Source organism: Leptidea sinapis, chromosome 11 (assembly GCF_905404315.1).
Source record: "Leptidea sinapis chromosome 11, ilLepSina1.1, whole genome shotgun sequence".
In the NCBI taxonomy this organism is placed as follows: domain Eukaryota; kingdom Metazoa; phylum Arthropoda; class Insecta; order Lepidoptera; family Pieridae; genus Leptidea; species Leptidea sinapis.
In genome coordinates, this window is record NC_066275.1 from 3891003 (window position 1) to 3912374 (window position 21372).

Sequence of the window (21372 nt, forward strand, 5' to 3'; positions counted from 1 at the left end):
TACTGTATATCTATTCGGCGCTAGTTTTGCAGGCAGATATGTAAAACACCGCCTTTTGAGTATAATATATACAAATACTAGCAGATAATGAACAAAATATTATCTTATATGTAGATCGTACATTAGCAATGGTAATGTCCTCACTATGTACTCATACTGTCGTTCTACACACATCTCTGGTTACCTCCTGGTACCTCACACATGCATAAAACAAACTTATTAACTTATTTGTAAAGTTATAGGTAATTAATTGATAATGTATACTTTACAGAGATTTTGTCAACTAATAGGAGCACAAGCCAATATCAACATGAATTACAATTAGGCGTATTCGTATGTTTTTTTGTTGTAACTTTTACTTTGATTTAACATTTTATTTGAGGCAACAAACAGACGTACGTAATACATAGTAGTGTAAAATTAAGGCAAGACCAACAATGTCATCCACAGGCAACGAAAAGTTATATTTTTTTTATGAAAATAAGGGACGAGACGAGCAGGACGTCCAGCTAATTGGAATTGATACGCCCTACCTATCACAATGCATTGCCGCTCAGGATTCTTGAAAAACCCAAAAATTTTGAGCGGCCCTACAATTGCGTTTGTCCCCTTGAGACATAAGATGTTAATGTTGTCTCATTTGCCCAGTAATTTCACTAGCTACGGCGCCCTTCAGACCAAAACACAGTAATGTTTACACATTACTGCTTCAGGGCAGAAATAGGCGCCGTTGTGGTAGCCATAATCTAGCCGGCTTTCTGTGCAAAGGAGCCTCTGGTGTTAAGTTATGTTAAGGTATGGTATGGTAAGTGGTACTAGCTCAATGCAATAGTTCTAATACTATAGATTAAATTTATTGAAGTAGATGACATAACATTTACTAAAAGATATTTTTTGAAATGGAAATTTTGTTGGGATTATGTGAATTGGATTTCATGAAACACTGAACTGCAAATGTATGTATGTGATGAAGAGAGAGAGACAGTCGTCGCCGATCGTCGTGGAAATCTTTGGGGAGGCCTTTGTCCAGCAGTGGACGTCTTCCGGCTGATGATGATGATGATGATGATGAAGCAATTTATTGTGAATATTGAATGCGAATAAGATAAAACTGTCACGCTCGGCTATGTAACGCCTGCACGGAAAAAGTCCGCTCGGTCGCGCACTAGTATTTTTGACCGCCTTCAAAAAGGAGGAGGTTATTAATTCGATCGATATTTTTTTTATATATGTACACCGATTACTCTGAGATTTATGATCCGATTTACGTAATTCTTCTTTTGTTTGATGCAAAATAGATGCCATTTGGTCCCATACAAATTTTACATAGTTAGGCCTAGTAGTTTTCATTTTATGAAAATTTATATGAAAATTTTCGCCTACCTGGGTACATAATTGTTTTCTGTAAAGGTTTCCATAAGAGGTGTATTAAATTAAATTGTTAGTTATTTGATACTTTTCTGTTGTTGGTGTCGGTTTTTTCAAACGTAGTTTTTTTTGTATTATTAACCTCGCTTCGATAAAGTTTTCACTCCCATCGTGTAGTCACACCATAGCACATACCGTTTTTATAATTTCTTTCGAAAACAATTGCAAAGATAATTTGTTTTTTGCGTGTGGGTTTTATATCGCGTGAAGTAAGTTAAATTGTAAGTCACTGCCTCGAAGTTGGCAGTTGTTCTTGCTACTATAAAACTAGATAACTCGAAATGAAAATGCAATACAGCTATTAGTTACGAACGTTAAGCAAATACCTATTAGTTTACGAAACAAGTGGTAAAAAACCAATGCACGATAAATCTAATTTCATTAACAAATTTTCATAACCTGTAAAATAAGTTTCATACACGGAGGTTTTATATCTCCTGAAAACTACATCATCAATGTGACTGACGCTACGATATCTTTAAAGCTAAGAAATGCGCTGCATAATATGGACGCTATACGTAATCATATAAAAACACACAAATAAAATTTGAAAAACAAAATTTTATCCCACGACCTCTGGCGTTCCGTGCCAGTGCTCTAACCAACTGAGTTAACGTTCGAGTGACGTATCTTCACAAAATCTTGTATGCTTTGTTCAACTCTCGGGTTGTGGCTTCATCTACAGGATCTACTTTTCAGTGATAACCTGCTCAACCCCAATATTTGCATATTAGGAAATTGACTTGAGATGTCGCTCTTGTAAATCTAAACAATCGTTAATAAATATTTGTTTTTCAAATTTTATTTGTGTAATAATCCTAGAAGTTTATTATATAGTATTTGTGTAAACAAGTTTTACAATACATAATTCCACCATACGTTATATTGTTAGTTCAAAGGGTTTAGAACGTAAAATGCTGGAATCCAAGTTGTTAACAACATAACAGTCTACTGCATAAAATGAATAGTTATTTGATTGTAAAGTGTTTTAATAGACTTGTTTGGTAATAATAGAGTTTAATACTTTCTCAACCTTATTTCAAACTGTAAATAAATTATATTACACAGTAACGGACAGTTTTAGCTAAATGTTCGAACCTTAAGTCCGTCATTAATTACATACCTTAAAAGTAATTTTATTTACTGAGTCATCCAAAATGTAGTGATTTTTTCCGCAATAAGGGACGAGACGACCAAGTCTTTCAGCTGATGGTAATTGATACGCCCTGTCCATTAGAATGCAGTGACGCTCAGAATTCTTGAAAAACCCAAAAATTCAGAGCGGCACTACAAGTGCGCTCGTCACCTTGAGACATAAGATGTTAAGTCTCATTGCCCAGTAATTTCACTAGCTTAGGAGCCCTTCTGACCGAAACACAGCAATGCCTATACATTATACTGCTTCACGGCAGAAATAGGCGCCGTTGTGGTACCCATAATCTAGCCGGCATCCTGTTCAAAGGAGCCTCCCACTAATTAAATAATAATTAGACTTATATAGCTAAACTGAAGATAATTCATATATTTACAAAAGTATTTGAGCATATTGATAAATTTTATCACAGATACGATATTGATCTGATAACAGCAAGGAAACCTCAAGTCCGGTCGACATGTGAGTGTAAATATTACATCACTGAGTACTTAACTTCTTACTCATTAACTACACTTAGTTGGAGTATAGTATTTGATCTTCTTTGTGAGAGCCACAGAGTTTGGAATAAAATATAAGGGACGAGACAAGCAGGACGTTCAGCTGATGCTAATTGATACACCCTGACCATTACAATGCAGTGCCGCTGAGGATTCTTGAAAAACCCAAAAATTCTGAGCGGCACTAGAACTGGCCTCGTCACCTTGAGACATAGATTGTCAAGTCTCATTTGCCCAGTAATTTCACTAGCTACGGTGCCCTTCAGACCGAAACACAGTAATGCTTACACATAACTGCGTCACAGTATAAATAGGAAAGAAATAAATTAAAATATGCCAGTCGCGGGTCTGCACGACAGAAGTAAAAACTTTTAAGCTTCACAAATTAGTAAACATTATATTTAGGATATTAGGAAATATTTTAAGAAACGTGAAGTTTTTGATTGAATTATTTTATTAACATTTAAGTATGTAGTACCAAGTACTAATCTTTAATTAAGTAATTAAATTATTATTATCTATATATACAAACATACAGTTTTGATACTCATTTAAATTTTAGCATTACTTTTATCAATTATATATAATTACAAAAAGTCTCATGTTTCCATTTTCATTATTATCATCATATTCAAAAACTGATACTACTTAATTTATAGGCTTATGGTGTGCTTATTAAAAAAAGAACTACGTAGAGCGGTAATTAGCAATTTTTTTATATACGAAAATTTTTCTTGTTCTCGATTCTATTGCAAAACTTAAAGCCGGGTATAATTAAGTAAGGGTTCAACGTCGCATTATCACATAAAATAGCGAACAACGGCGAAAGGAAACAAAAAAAAAAAAAATATGCGCACGCTATGTGTTAGGAAATATCAACCTTATATCATTCATACTAAAGTCGAATATACATAGTTTTATTAACGACTCGCTGTTACGTAAACAACTTGCTTACTTGTTTATTCTTTTTTGTTGATTGTTTATTATTTACAACACCTCGACATTATTCGAGAGGAAATAGCAATCCATGAGGGTAAATAAAAAGGCCCGCTTGATTCATTTACGGCCGTTTTCAATAACCTATCTATCCTTAGTTTAACTTACTAGACGTAGACAAATCTATCCTTTTACGCTTACTTACATTTCAATAACCTATTGACATAAAGCATTGGACTATAACTATATTGGACATAACTATGGTTAGATAAGATCTTGTCATAGGTAAATAAAAAAATATATACAACTTATCAAACGGTGATAGCAATGTATCCGTAACTAGAATATACGTTATTGAAAACGGCCATTATTCATCAATAACTTCGCGATTAAAGTGATCATATTTTAGTGCGATATAGCAAGCGATACAAATACTAGCATGTTATTTAATGATCAGTGATAGTATGTAACGAGATATTACCACCTAGTAATATATTACTGACTTCTGCTACTTGTAATAAATTAATGGCCGAATTATACCGGTGTGGCCATTATAGATTTGTTACATTTGTTACGAGTCAGGACTGCAGGGTTATGCTACTAGGGTTCGTTGCTACAACAGGTTGTTCATTATATTATGTAGCGAATAACTTTCGGCCTTTTACTGATTTTTGTCGACGATGATCGACTTACGTGAAATCTTACAAGGCCTCGCGACTATTATGTCATTCATTTCCTAGTTGGTTTGTGAAGGACTTTTACTAAATTGAATTAACATGATTTGTTTTAATAAACGGTTATATACGACTTAGGGGCCTTCAAGAAAAATGCATACTCCCACCTTAAAGGCCTCTCTAAAATCTCTTTACCCCTGGCTTTGTGGATGTCCATTGGCGGTTGCTTCACCACTGCGCATCACATGAGCCTCTTGCCCTTTTGTCTCCTCTTGTATAAAAATACATACATACATACATAAAGATAACATAAACATAAATTAACGAAACAAGTCCTTTATTTGCAATTTATTAAATAGCGTTTGCGGTTAGAGAGTTTTGGTTAAAATATTGAACGAATATCATTTTTGGATAATATTATTCAGGAATAAAATAAGCTACTTTTCCTACTATTCGGTCGTGTTGAGATTGTCATATTGAGCGATTTTGGGGGATGTATATTATGATTTTACAACAGAGCCAACGCTAGAAAATTTACAAAATACATGTGTTGCAAAATTCAAAATAACTGTTAAAAAAAAAAACTCCACACTTTGAGAATGGAAATATCTTCCCCAGGCTAATTAATGAAAAGAGATTTTTTGTGATATAATCTTATAGAAAATGAAGCCCATTACATTCTCGGGCTATTCTTCTCAGGTGTGAGGCGTAGTAATAGAGTTAGTGCTTGGTTAGTGGAGACACAAACACTCAATAGCATTAGCATCTAAAACATTTGAGAAAGTACACTGCCGGGAACAGATCAATGTTAATTAATATTAGACATTGTAACTACTACTACCTACTTTACTTGGACTTATTTGACGTAGATATTTCACACTAATGTGTAGAATACTTTACTTTCCTACCTAGTTTGTGTCATTAGAATATCTATTCACGGTTTCTGTTTGTTTGTCAAAGTAAGCCATGCACCACGCAAGCGTGCCGTTCCAAGTTAAGCCTTAATGATTTTTATCGTGTATTGTTTAGAGCTCAATTTCATTTGATGTTCTGAAATTTCCTTAGTTCATCACGCATGCGTATACCGTTTTCCATCCTAAAGCAAAGTCCTACAGCCTTTTCCTTGCAGTCAAAAAATACTCCAACGACATTCCTAATAAGGCTCTTTTTGTTATACGCAAAAGCCTCTAATGTTTGATCAGCTGTGGTACCGTTTGATAATTCAGTTAGTTATGCACCGCGCACCGGCTTACCTGAGCTTGGTTTTTTATCAGTTTCATTAGTTTCTGTTGTAATATCTTGTGTTAGCACAGTGATAGTTGGTCTATATGTCAGTGTTCAAAATATGTGATTATCGTTGTCAAAGCAACTGATTTTCGAGATTCTTATGTAGATTGTTATTGCTGTATAGGTTATAGTGTAGGTAAATCTGCAGGATATTAATAATGTCTTAGAACTGTTTTAACGAATAAATTAACTTGAAATTCCTTTCGATCAATCTAGGCTAAATAACATATGGCTTGGCACATCAGTCTTGATTGCCATGAATGAATGAGGTTATGATGTAGTTTCCACTAATATTTGGATTACAACGTAATGGAACTTGTAAAAGTTATAAATTTCCAAATAATAAACGTAACTATTAAGGATGTTTTGAGTCATTAGATGCTTTTAACCTTAGGAAAAACCCAAATAGCACGTCTATCATAGAATGAAACGGATATTTCTACTTATTCAAGTATGCGGAAAAGAATGGCTTAAATTTTGCCCAGGTATTGATAGGTGACCGGTGATACAGGCTATTATTTCGAAGCTTCATTCATTCAATTCAAGAAGAAATAATAAACTGTACGTGCCGTGTAATACGTTAGGGTTAAGGGCTTCTTCATATGTCTCTGTGTTCAAATTTGCATTAAAAAACCAGACAGGAATTCTATATCTCACTGAGTACAAATTTAAAAAAATATTTAAGCTTCTTTGGCAGATAAGGCCTATAATAGTAAAGGAGATTATATAGAGGGTAATAATGCATGGTTCTGCGCAGGCCAAAATTGTATATTAATTAGGCTACACAAATTTGGTATTCTATGATTAAAAAGATGGGCTGGAAGTTTCTTTTTATTGAAGTAGGCTTTACTTTGCGGAAATCCATAATTATACAAATGATTTAAGTTTTATTTAGTGTTAATTCCGCCAATATTGTCTTTTAAACAATTCGACACGTATTTCGCCTCTACACGAGGCATCCTCAGGACGTTTTGTCTCGCCAATCTCGTGCCAGGCGTGTCGAATTGTGTAAAAACAAATATTGGCGGAATTAAGACTAAAGAAAACTTAAATCATTTGTATATGGAAGTTTCTTATCAGTTCTTCTCCCCATGTCATAGCCCCTTTACGAACTGAAATTCTTCATGACTTTTACCAAGTGTTATTGCAATTACGTTACTTACGTTATTGTTATCCTGTGGTCCTCCCTGTGATTAAATAATATGTGTCTCTTTAAACACATACAAGACATTACAAAACTGAATCATTTATATTCGTCCATTAAAGACTTGCTAAATATATAGAATCACTTAGTTATCCGTGCATCTTTCTGTGTATGTATGTCTGTGTAGGTCTCTAACGGCCGTTTTCAATAACGTATCTCTAGCTACGGATAGATTGCTATCACCGTTTAATGATAAGATCTTATCTATCCATAGCTATGTCCAATACAGTTTGTTGTTACTTATTAGTTATAGTGGCTATCTGTCGATAGGTTATTGTAATGTAAGTAAGCGTAAAAGGACAGATTTGTCTACCTTAAGTAAGTAAAACTGGATATCTATCCACACCTATCTAGGTTATGGAAAACGGCCAAATTTAACATATTGTGTGTTGTTATCAATGTGTAGAAGAATATTTTTTTGAATAATTCGGTCGGATTGTGGTGTATCTACATAATATTATACGAAAACAGAGAATATATCACTGGGCTATGAGGTCAGCTATTTCACACGAGTAACTTATTTACTCATGTAGCTATATACCATATTTCTAAATAATATTTTTTTATGAAAATAAGGGAGGAGACGAGCAGGACGTTCAACTGGTGGTAATTGATACGCCCTACACATTACAATGCAGTGCCGCTCAGGCTTCTTGAAAAACCCAAAAAATCTGAGTGGTACTACAATTGCGCTCGTCAACTTGAGACATAAGATGTTAAGTCTTATTTAAGTAATTTCACTAGCTACGGCGCCCTTCAGACCGAAATACAGTAATGTTTACACATTACTGCTTCACGGCAGAAATAGGCGCCGTTGTGGTAAATATACCCATACCTACCTGATACCTCTTACCTCAATACTCTGGATACGAAACATAAGTGCTGTGTTATACAAGATATAAATAAGTATTATGTTAAAATAAAAAAATGAGTCCATATTAAGAGTGATAAAAATATATCAAAAAGTGGTGCATGTATTGTTTTGCCAACAACAATCCAACGTGTTTGGTTCGTTAAGACCCTTCTTAGCTACATGATTCCCATAAAGAATGTAGACAACGCAAATATAGACTAATAAATATTTTTTTAAAGAATGGAACGCTTACAACTGAATAACTACCAATAATAATAGTAATAATCTGCTAAACTTCACTATAATAATTGCTTTACCCTGTCAATTGCGGTTCACTAGAAAACGATGCACTGGAAATACAAAAATACTTCTACTACTACTGCGAACTAAAATGTTAAGTATTACCAAACAACGTATTAAATATTCTTCTCAAATGTGTGATACCCACTCGCGTTCCTAAATATAATATGAATGTTATAAATATACCTATATATAAATCACCAGGCTCCTTTATACAGGAAGCCGGCTAGATTATGGGTACCACAACGGCGCCTATTTCTGCCGTGAAGCAGTGTAACATTGCTGTGTTTCGGTCTGAAGGGCGCCGTAACTAGTGAAATTACTGGGCAAATGAGACTTAACATCTGTGCCGCTCAGAATTTTTGAGGTTTTTAAACAATCCTGAGCGGCACTGAACTGAACGTCCCGGTCGTCTCGTCCCTTATTTTCATAAAAAGAACATAATATCTACATTATATATATACCTATATGTATGTATATAAAAGCAATAATGTTATTAATATATTGTATAACATCTTTAATGTCATCAGCCATAATTTTATCTTGAATCTAAAAATTATTTTGTCCATATACAGAAGGTGAAAAAGGACTCTACTACCCGCTATAATTTGTACACAATGAAGTAATAACCACACCTACAAACATAACACCTAGCCTCACCCAGATGTAGCGAGGTCACGCTACAAATATAGAAACATAGAACTTTATCATTATCAAAGGCTGCTAATATAACCTTCAACCAGTGCAGCTAGAATATCATGGATATATAGCATCTCTCTTACGGCCGTTCCCAATATACTATCTACAGATAGAGATAAATTACTACCTTCTACTGTCAGTAATTACCTGTCAATAATCTGAAGCTCTCCCAATATACCCGATAAGTCATTCTTATCGCCTTAAATTGGGATGCGTGAATTGCTATTTCCATACAAACTTCTATTGCTTGTAAGCTATACGTCCGCGTCGTCCCATTGACAGACAGCGTGTACGGATAAGGTGAGTTACCGTTGATAAGTTTATTGGGACAGAAAAGTCAAGTAAAAACGGCCGTTATAAAATCCCTGTTGAATTCTTTTGCGTTCTTAATTTTAATCTGACACGTCGCTTGTTTTAGAAAAGGATCACAATAAATGTGTCAAATGCAATCCCTTCTCCTTTAAATGAATAACTTTTTTGGATCATTTACGACACCTTAAGGCGACGACATACGACCTTTAAGAACATTATCATTATCATCAAGGTCCCTTGAGTAAAGTAAGGGAGTTCCCTTACTTTTTTTTTGTAATATTTTAATTACGCCAACTATTGTCGCAAAAAAATATGCATTATAAAAATACCATTGATATACTAACCTACGCAAGAAACCTAAAACCTGAAATGTTATTGCTTGCCACCATGTAATGGATAATCAGCTTAACTAACGTACAATCTGTCAATCAAATCTAGGTACCGACTAGTTATGGACCAATCAGCGGCCCTTGGGTAGCCAATTATAATATCAGTATTTTCTATGTATTGCAAATATTTCAAATTACAAATGTTTGGATACTGGGTCACTATAAAAAAGGAATTTCAACAGCACTTCTGCTTGTATTTTAATTCCTTGGTCACAAACTCGGCTCTTTCGGCTAGCCGAAATCGTGGTATACAAGTTCAACTGCGCGTACATCCAGGGCGTTCTGCCGATGTGAAAAAAGCCTATTAGACTCAACTTTTATTGCAATCTCGTCAACATAACCGAACATGTAGTGAAACAGTCACATCAGCATCGACCTGTTTGTCTACAATCACACACTCAACACAGAGTTCTACTATGATGAGCGTGACATCATCTGGTACGTGCGAGCCTCATCTCTAAGGTCGACATTAGTTGTTCATTATTGTGCAATATTTATTCAGATTTCATATATTCAAACAAAACAAATCTTATAACAATATTTACAATACTACTACATGAAATGAAAACTATTATTACGTGGAAGCGTACCAAGAATACTGACAGCATTTCCGCGTTGGATAGCTAGGCTGTTCCGTTGACCGAAATAGATGCCAACACTTGGGTTTCCAGTTGCCTTATTGAGGTGCGAAAATGTGTGTCACGGCACCAAACGGCACAAAGATTTCATATATTGTATGTTTTCTATTTATTGGATTCAGAAATCTGTCTCTGCAGTTACGATCACCCACCTCTTGCATGACTTGACGTCCATCTCTCTTCTGATAATCGGTATGCTCGATGCCGAAATTATGATTTTTCGCGGGTGCGCCTATAAGGCTTGGGAAATGATTATACAGGGCTGATATGCCAATGCAGCAGCGGATGCAGAGGGATGTGGCTTCGTTATCACAAGCATGCATACTTCCCTGCTTTTGTTAGCTGCTTCTGAGTGTCTCCGTCACTCAAAACTTCCCTTTTTTATGATAACAAATGGCGAGACTACTGGTACACCTTGTTTCCTATAACGATGTGTTACTCAGGATTCCACAAATCTGTACAGCACTGCAATTAACAGCGCTTCATCTCAAGTTATCATATGTCAAATATTATCAACTGATACACAAGTACTTGCGTATAATAGTGTTTCCTACCTACCTTAGTACCTACTCCATTTCTGCAGCAAAACAGTGAAGCTTTATGTGTTCCGGTTTGAAGGTGTAAGTGCCGGAAAACATACCTACCAATGAACCAACCGGGTGCAGCGTGATGTGATATCACAATACGCTACGTCTAAGCTCATTTTCAAACCACAATATCATCACTGCACTTCACGTTATTGTCGCTAAACGCTATAGGGTTTATAGCTTGTTGTCACTCATCCCTATAAAATACTAAACATATTGATTTATTTGCAATTTGTCAGGAGGTTTTATTTCTTGATTACTTTATTCAATGTAATTAGTATATCCGTAGTTAAATATATTAATAAATACCTATTTATTTATCGGATGACTTATTGGCCAAATGCTTATGGTACGCAGACGTGGTCGCTCAGATGGCAATGGAGAGGGCTATGCTCGGAGTTTCCCTGCGAGATCGAATCAGAAATGAGGAGATCCGTAGGAGAACCAAAGTTACCGACATACTCTAAATTATTGCGGAAGTGGCAGTGGGCAGACACATGGCCGTTGGGGCAGTAAAGTCCTCGAATGGCGACCACGTACCGAAAGACGCAGTGTTGGTAGGCCCCTCACAAGATGGACCGACAATCTGGTCAAGATCGCCGGAATACGTTGGATAAGGGCACCGCAGAACCGGTCGCCGTGGAAATCTTTAGGGGAGGCCTTTGTCCAGCAGTGGTCGTCTTCCGGCTGATGTTGATGGCCAAATACTTTTTGGCAAGTAACTGAAACACATGATGGACCTGCATCCCCGAGAATATTCGGTATACTTAATTTTTTTTTAAATTAACCGAAATAATCTAAGCCTACTACAATTTAATGCCGTCCGTAGTCCGATGTAGGTGTTTCTTTACCACAGGCGTGCTAACGTAAAAGAAAGTTCATTACAAACCACTCCAAAAAGATTATAATTGAACAATTAAATAATTATTAGCTTAGTGTACGTTGTACCACATTTCACTCAGACGAAATCACAGGGAAAGCTGTTATACAATAAGGCCTAAGGCTTTTCTAATACTAAAATTCGATTTCATTAGAACCATATTTAGTGTGTGGAAGTTTCACCATTTAATGTCCGTCATGCAATACAATTAATTGTTGGCGGGCCTCGAGCATGCTGGTGGCATACTGATCACGTCGTGTGACGTGCGGGCCGATATTACATCATCTGGTCACGGTCAAAAGGACTTTGTGTTCCTCAGTCATGTTTAATATTATGTCACCTTTTTGCTCATAATAGTGATTTTCATTATTATAACACTAGAAATAAGAGATTGCTTGTAACTAATTCTAGTAGGCTTCATAAGATACAAAATAGCTTTAAGACTAAATGAACACTTTTATAATAAAGTCCCAGCCACTGTTCAGGCATTATTTATAAATAAATTTCAATTTTTTATTAAAAAATGGCTCTCTCGTAAATCCTACTACTCTACAGCTGAATATCTAACGGCCGTTCCCAATATTCAGTCTATCTCTTACTTGAGATAAAAATCGTAACAATCGTTGACTTTTCTGTCCCAATAAACATAACGATGGTAACTCACATTATCCGTACACGCTGTTTGTCAATGGGACGACGTATAGCTTACCAGCGATAGAGGTTTGTATGGAAATTTCTATTCACGCGTCCCAATATAAGGCGATAAGAATGACTTATCGGGTAAGGTCAGGGTGGCTAATTCCTGCATAGTTTTTTTTCACCTTATATTGGAATGCCCATTTCCGATAAATGTTTTGATTTAGGATCAACGTTATGGTTCAATGAAAATGATAATGTTTTAAAGTTTCAAATACCGTGATCTTATTTAATGAAACTATCACTAGTACTAGAATATACAACTTTTTTTAAAACTTGAACAGTGGACGGATTTTCCCTTCGAAATCGGGAAAATCCGTCACACTAGAAGTATTTATTGAAATCCTTTGTAGTTTTACGGAAGCACGTTATAAAGACATGCGTTATCAGAAAACAGTCAATTCTGTGCTTAAGGATCTTATAAATAAGATCTATGTAATATTACATAAATAAAAATCATTTTCGGGGGCAATTTCGGCATATCTTAACAAGCTGTGGTTGTCAACATTTTTAGGTAGTTTAGTTTGCTTAGGTATAGGTATACCTTCATAAAAAATAGCACACATTTGGTATCGAAAATAGTTTTATTTAAGTAACAACCTTTTAACCTAAAAATAACAAATGGTATTCACCTACTTAGTCTTATAAAAGTTAACAATCAGTCTGATTATAGAAACTATAAAATCAACAAAATATTAAATGAAAAGTATCAAAGATAAACAATATCCAAAACAAAACATTTAAAATAGAACGTAAATTAATTAAGTAAACATAACGGTCGCTTAGCGACTAAAATAATTCGGTAAGTCAAAATTAGTATTACTTATAGAAATTTTTAAACTGTGTCGAGACTGCATACTGTACTCGGCATGTAGTACTTACTACTATCATAATTTTAGATAACTATTTACTGTCATGTACCTACTTGAAGTATTAGTATGTTGTTTGAATATGTTCTTTTAATGAAAATAGAGCTCATCGTCTTCACAAGACAAAATTAAAGCATTTAAAATTTGTTCATCATTATGTAAACTGACCTTTTTGACGATCGATCCATCGGGCACATTATCTAGATCTATTCTTTTAACCATTTTAAACAAAAGCTTAGGACTTTTAATAGTTTTATAAAATTTGACAGAATAATAAATCTCTTCACCTTGAATATAATTATTTTCTATAATGCCAACATAGTATGTCCACTTATTCCTGTTATAGTACCGTACTAAAACATGGTCATTTATAGAATATAAGTATTCAGGTGTCTTGAGTTTTGTATCATTTTTATAAACATTGCGCTTATTTCTTAAGTTGATTCTTAAACTACTATTTTTAGCCTTACTTTTTTCAGTCTCTTCGTTGCTTTCGGTTTTTGAGACCTGATTTTGTGAGTGATGTGATTGACTCTCAAAATCAGGTACTTTAATTAACGTATCTGAATAAACATCGTCATCATATACATAATCAGAACTTACACACACTATATCAGAATCACTATGGCTGCTACATGTTCCAGACACACTGGTGGTAGAACTAGATCGAGAAATTTGTTTTTCTCGTTTTATTATTTTCGCGTGCTTGCTATGGTCCAAATTCTTGTCATTCTTCTCTAGGTGAGGTATTTTATTTTCTTTTCCTTTGCTCTTTTTGCCAATTCCTTTTCCTTTAACTGTTGTTACTATTTTCTTTGCGGGAATCTGAATTGAAGTAGCGTTAGTATTAATAATTTTAGTTTTCTTTGCAGATTTTAATTCTGAAGGTCCTGGTTTTATATCCTCATGTGGTGTCGTTGCGGCTTTTATAATTACGTTGGAAGTAATTTTAACTTTAGGGGTATCAAGTTCGTGATTTTCAAAACAATCAGGCATATCCTGGCTATTTATTGCGTTAAAAGGTTTTGACTGAGAGCTGTCCCTTGCTAAATTACTTAAGAGAACTACGTTATCTGTATTTTTCTTCACCAGATTTGACTGTATTTTTCTTTTTATATTTTTTTTACTATTTTCTTCGTCAATTTTGAACTTGACCACGTCGTCGTGAGTAATTACTTCTGCACCTGATGCCACTTTTCGTCTTTTTGGTTTGGAAATATTTTCGCTGCGTTGTACTTTTTGGAGAAGTAGCGCAGCAGTTTTACGAGCATACTCCACAGCTTGGGGTTTTTTAATCGATAAATTATGGCGTTTTGAAAATGAAAGAAACCAATCTTTGCCTGGTATCCCATTTTTGAATGACGAAGATACATTATTTAGTTTTATGTATTCTCCAACCATATCTAACACTTCTGCTCTTGTCAATCCAAAGCCATAAGTTTCCATAGTATGAAGACAGGATGCCAGACTCATTTCAACTTCGGAAGATAGAGTGGTTTTCCGCCCAATCATATTAGAGCTTCTTTTTTTATGTACGTGATCCATTATTGTCATTCTTAGTATTTTGTATATTTGTGCAGCTTTATAACCACTTAACGTGCCATTACGCACTGCCAAGACGGCTTCACGTAGTTGAGTTTTATCATAATCACCTCTATTTGTATGTCTTTTATATTTATGTACCATTATGAATGACGGTGACGATGATGATATGAACTGAAACAATTTAATCAATACAAATTAACATTCAGCGAATATATAATTTTAAATTAAGTACACATACAAGAACTATTTTTGATCTTCAGAATAACAAAATAAGGTTTCTTAAATCGATTGTGGTAGCGATTCTTCTATAACTGTTGCAAATATTACATATATTATCTTTCAAATGAACTTTCTTTGAACTCTAAGTATGTAGCATAGAAATCGGAATAATAAGACATTTATTCCGATTTCTATGGTATGAACCTACCTAGTACCTATGACGAATATTCATTGGTTCACTTTTAAAAACTTATGACTAAAAAGGTTTACGATGTCTGAAATGGGGCAAATTCGTCATGTGACGATTTAGCCCCTTTCAAAGTAGACGGAATTAAGCACTTAACGATTTTGTGGTTATAAATTTGTAAAGTTGAATAAATCTAATAATTTGCAGCGTTATCTCGCAAAATAATAAACGAAACCTTTACAAGTACGCTCAACTATATATATTGAAGTCATTTGATATTGTAAGTAACATAATTTAAACTTACCTTAGAAAATACGGCAGTGTATTGACACTCACATTTCACTTGGAAAAAATCAACTGAACTTTGAACACTGTTTTACCCGTTTTTATAGCGACTAGCACCATCTAGGAAATTTTGTTAGAAGTCAATAGCAATGTTGTTTTACCGACACGTTTACAAACGCTACAGCTCGACTATAACGAACATAATTTCAAGTAGACGGTTTCACCCCATAGACGGAATATGCCACCCTGACCTTATAATGGGAAAGATGATTATTTTATAGCAAATAGCAATGACAGTACATATATTGTATATTTCATTAAAAAGAGCGCAAGAAAAGAATGCTGGAAGAGTTTCTTGCTCTGCTACTTCTCTCTCAGAACGCCATTTGTTTCCGAAGCGGTAGTAGTATCTAGTATATTAGAAATGACATCAACAAGAATTGTAAAGGAATCAATTTTGAGAAAATAAATGCCTTTTATGCCTTTATATTATTATGTTACAAATCCAAAATCTGATTTTAAACGAGGCAGAACTAGTTTAGACTAGGCCAAATCTGTTTATCCTGAGGTGTACTTACTCATGTTAGGCTCAACTAGGTCAGCCTATGCTAAACTGGTTTGTCCAAAGACCGATAGGAGAAACTAGTGTACTGTATATTACTGTATATTTGTACCGATTTATCGTATCGCTTAAGGGATGAACTGATTTGGTCTATAAAAACTAGTTTGTCCTAAAATCGGGTTTTGCGGGTAAGGCCGGGCCAGACTCTTGCAACACCAGACGATTCACAACAGCGTTGCCAATCTTTATATTCGCTTCTTTTAAGAAGCCCATCATATTTGTTTTTTCTTTTGCTAGGTTCATGGTTCACACGAGGCGCTGGTACTATTTTAAAAGTGATGTGCTATATTATACAGGTGTCCCAAAGTTATGGGACATGAAGGGAAAGTACCTTAAATATCGAAGATAGGCTATTTTACTGAATGACGACTTTATGTTATTTTTAAAAGTTAGTAACATTTACCAGTGGGAGTCTCCTTTGCACAGGATGCTGGCTAGATTATGGGTACCACAACGGCGCCTATTTCTGTCGTGAAGCAGTAATGTATAAGCATTACTGTGTTTCAGTCTGAAGGGTTGGCACCCTACCCAGCTAGCGAAATTACTGAGCAAATGTTTCATTAATTTAACATCTAATGTCTCAATGTGACGAGCGCAGTTATAGTGCCGCTCAGAATTTTTGGGGTTTTCAAGAATGCTTCCGCTTGTTATGGGCAGGGCGAATCAATAACCACCAGCTGCTCATGCTCGTCTCATCTCTCCTTATTTTCATAAAAAAAATAATTTTAATCTCCTTTACCCAGTTCAGGCTAAACAAATCACTACGCGGTTAAACCACGCCCATAGTGATTTAATCTTTTTTCGATGTAGACCTTAATATCGTCCACAGAAACTCTTTCATAATATCCATAGATCTCAGTGAGATCCATGGCGGTGATCAGTAATCATAAGGTTATAGTTTTTGCTACATTTTCTCTACGAATTCACACGAACTCTTAAACTTTCTCATCCGTGGGAACAGATTCTTGTTGGTCGTGCGTCTCGCTCGGATGTACGATGTCGGTGCGAGACAGACTGTGTTGTCGTGACTTATCTGTGGAGATAATCTGTTGACTTAAAGATCCGCTGTTATTTCATTTAATCGTTGTGTTATGAAATGAAATATCAAAGTCATTATCTATAACGATATTCCATTTTTTGCCAATACAATCATTTTAGTATTTTTAACTAATTGACGCACTTTCACATAAATCGTCCTCAAACTAGGCATGGTTGTATTTTGGATGGCAAACAGTAATATCACTGCATATTACGTATAAAACGAAGTCCTCTGCCGCGACTGTCTGTTCGCAATAAACTCAAAAACTACTGCACTGATTTTCATACTGTTTTCACCAATGTATAGCTTGGTTCTCGAGGAAGGTATATTCAGAAATACGTTTTTGTTTCATTTTTAACAAATTATGATTACACATTTCCTTGATGATGGATTTAAACTACATTATTTCCGAATTCTTACACCTTTTTTTCTACCGAACAGCGTCTGCAAGGTCAACTAGTATTTGCTGCAACATACATACTTGATCGAAATCACTCGAGACTTCCAGCTACTCAGGAGCCAAGGTCCCTAACCCCAGTGGTTCAATGGTTAATCAATAATTTGTAAAAGGGACAAGCACCCGTGAATCATCTGATATAATATAATGAACGCCAGCTTCGTAAGTGAACATATGCCAAGTCAAAGGATTTATAAACACGTTGCCGGATTTTAAGTATTGCTGAAGTATACCTTTATGATTTGAATGAATGTTCCTCCAAAACAGTTTACGTTGCAGGGCTGGTTATTAAGCCTTTAATACTGTGCTAAAACTATTAATTAATTTTCTATGAAACACTAAGTTTTGCACAGAACAATACACTAGCTTAATAATGCTAATTAAAATTATTTTTATTGTATTATGTTAGAAATTACCACACTCTTGGCAGCTTTGAATAATTGAAGCAGATTTTACCAGTGAGAGGCTCCTTTACATAGGAAACCGGCTAGATTATGAGTATCACAACGGCGCCTATTTCTGCCGTGAAACATTGTAAAAATTGCTGTGTTTCGGTCTGAAGGGCGCCGTAGCTAGTGAAATTACTGGGGAAATGAGACTTAACATATTATATCTCGAGGTGACGAGCTACAATTGTAGTGCCGCTAATGCCGCCGCGTAATGGGTAGGGCGTATAAATGACCATCAGCTGAACGTCCTGCTCGTCTGGTCCCTCATTTTCTTAGAGTTATGAGGATTGCAAAAGATAAAAATCAGATTGCCATTGTAGTTTCCAACCTTCGCTCCAAAAAACAAAAAGAGGTTGGCAATAATATCATTACTAAATTCGCCCATAATGAACATATTTCGATGCACACCAAGTAAAAGTGGCCAGTATAAAATGACCTCACAAGAGGAAGTACCCGTTTACCTGAACGGTCCGCAAAATCATGTGTTACATACAAATGTATCGGAATGCTATGTAACGGCGCCGCCACATGCCTCCACGTGAGCTGGGGTGATATCAAATGTCAGCACCGGTATCTCGACCGCTATTCCACAGCTCTTATTTATAAGACTCTAATCGCTGACAATCAGTTCAACATCGACAGAAACAACCCTACTAGAAGATATAGCATTTAATTCTTGAGTCATATTCGTCCTACTTTGAGATCAGTTCAAATTCTATTCCGGATACCGCACACAGTTTCTTCTTATTATTTTTTTATGGAAAAGGAGGACAATCGAGCGTACGGGGTCACCTGGTGTTAAGTGATCACCGCCGCTCACATTCTGTTTCAACACCAGAGGAATCACAGGAGAGCTGCCGTCCTATAAGGAAGTATCTTACCTAAGTACCTTTATGGATATATCGTATCGTCCCGGAAATACCGCACAAGCAAGCTCATTCCACAGCTTTTTAGTACGTGGAAGAAAGCTCCTTGAAACCGCACTGTGGAGGACCGCCATACATCCAGATAATGGGGATGATATCCTAATTTGCCGCGTGTCGTGCGATCGTGCTGCGAACTGGAAACAGCTCTTCGGAACACTCCCCGTGATAAATGCGGTAGAAGAAAATGAAGCGACGTCTCTACGCAACGCCAAATGATCCATTTTATTATATATATATTATTTTATATTTAACTAATAATAAAGCAATAACGTTCACTAATTATACAGTTCAAATTTTTCTCGAGAAATGTCGAAAGATTAGCAATTTTAATTGCATTATATGTCGATTCTTTTTGTTATTTGCTTCATTTCTTGTGACAGACTTGACTTCGTTAGGCGGGTTGTGCTCTTCATTAAAATATGTTCGAGGGATGCGATGGTTGATCCATGTGTCATGCTCGTGAACGGGCGCCACTTGTGGTGGCTGGATGATTCTGTTATCGGAAACTCTTCTTGTACAGTATGTGTATTCTAGAACTCTTGTTGTTTTTTTTTATTAATTAATTTTAATTTTTTTCACCTACTCATTTAAATCATTGAGTATTTTTGTTGCATCATAATAATTATAAAAAGAAATGGAAAAGAGTTTGTTGCTATATAACTTATGACTTTCGTAACTGTCATTTATTTAACTTAAGTGAATAAAGTGATTTTGATAACGTAAAATACGGCTTATATTTCATATTCATAATAAATAGTGTAATCTTTTTACAAGGATTTTATATCAATTTTCTAGAAAAGGGTACTTAGAAAAAGGCATAAATTCACTGTAAATAAATGAAATTGTGGAATGAGACAATAAAAACCTTAAACCTTTCAAATATAAACAATAATAATCAAATTACGCACACTAGGTTAGATTTAACTTAATAATATTTCAGTTATCTTTTACTGTGGCAATTAATAATTCTGCGTCAGTAAAAATTTATAGATTAATCTTACCATTTTAAATTTAAATGAACGTTACTTTATACTCATATAAATAATTATATGCAGAAACAAATTCAATGATATTATTATACTATTTCCGTCCATTAACTTAAACTATATGCGGAGTGAAAGTTTATAAAAATGCAGATGATTTTTGGAAAGTGCATTCATTAGCTTCGTATTCGACTTCTGATGGAGACAATTTTTCTGTCAAAGATTAAATGGCGGACTGACTTGAACTTAGACAGTCTACCAGTTTACCAGTGGGAGGCTTCTTTGCACATAATGCCGGCTAAATTATGGGTACCACAACGGTGCCTATTTCTACCGTGAAGCAGTAATGTGTAAGCATTACTGTGTTTCGGTCTGAAGGGCGCCGTAGCTAGTGAAATTACTGGGAAAATGAGACTTAACATCTTATGTCTCAAGGTGACGAGCGCAGTTATTGTACCGCTCAGAATTTTTAGGGTTTTTCAAGAATCCTGAGCGGCACTGCATTGTAATGGGCAGAGCGTATCAATTACCATCAGCTGAACGTAATGCTCGTCTCGACCCTTATTTCATAAAAAAGACAGTCTTCCCCAAAGAGACACGTATAAGATAGATTCGTTCAGAAATAGCGAAGATATGATATTTCATCCATAATATTTCCATTCTTAGGAAGACACACAAAATAGATAAAGAAATAAACATTAAAATCGGTTCACAATTGTTCGCGTTTTATAGATACCCATAAAGTATATTGCTAAAATAAGTTGAAAATAGTTATTTTGAGCTGTTATTAGAAGACGCAATTAATTTTGTCGGATTTATTTAAATTTTGTCCAGTTCGAGTCCCGCATCGTTCATAAAATTTTGTTTTCTTGTGTAATTAATCCCAGAAGTGAGGATATCACTTTAAAAACATAACAAATTATTAATTATATTATCAACGGTAGCTTTAAATTTGAAAATTGTTCATGATATTTAATATTTAAGCACAGTCAGCTACTACTTTAAGTTCTGTGATTATGTAACAGTCACTAAAGATTTAGACTTAGAAACAGTTTTATATACTTAATATACTTATTCGGTTTAATTATTATAGCGTTGTATCGGAATGTATCACAAAACTGGTTTAGCTGCTTCGTCTCAAAAAGCTGTCTGCTCCCACGGGTTTGGTCCCGAATTGATAAAAACGTAAGCGTCAAGATCTCATTTATTTGGAATCCTCAGGCTTATAATCCCACCCGGAGCCAGAAAATAAAAT

At 35.2% G+C, this 21372-nt stretch overlaps 1 protein-coding gene across 2 annotated transcripts in view; it reads left to right on the forward strand.

Moving 5' to 3' along the window:
* The window catches only part of LOC126966697 (echinoderm microtubule-associated protein-like 2), a 108933-nt gene that overhangs the window by 36071 nt on the left and 51490 nt on the right, over positions 1-21372 (forward strand). The window contains exon 1 of one of the 2 annotated variants that reach the window (XM_050810894.1): positions 6010-6110. The exons of the other annotated variant lie outside the window; for it this stretch is intronic. The gene's annotated coding sequence lies outside the window, so the exon portion shown is untranslated. Of the gene's footprint in view, positions 1-6009; positions 6111-21372 lie in introns of those variants that run through there. 2 annotated transcript variants of the gene reach the window in all.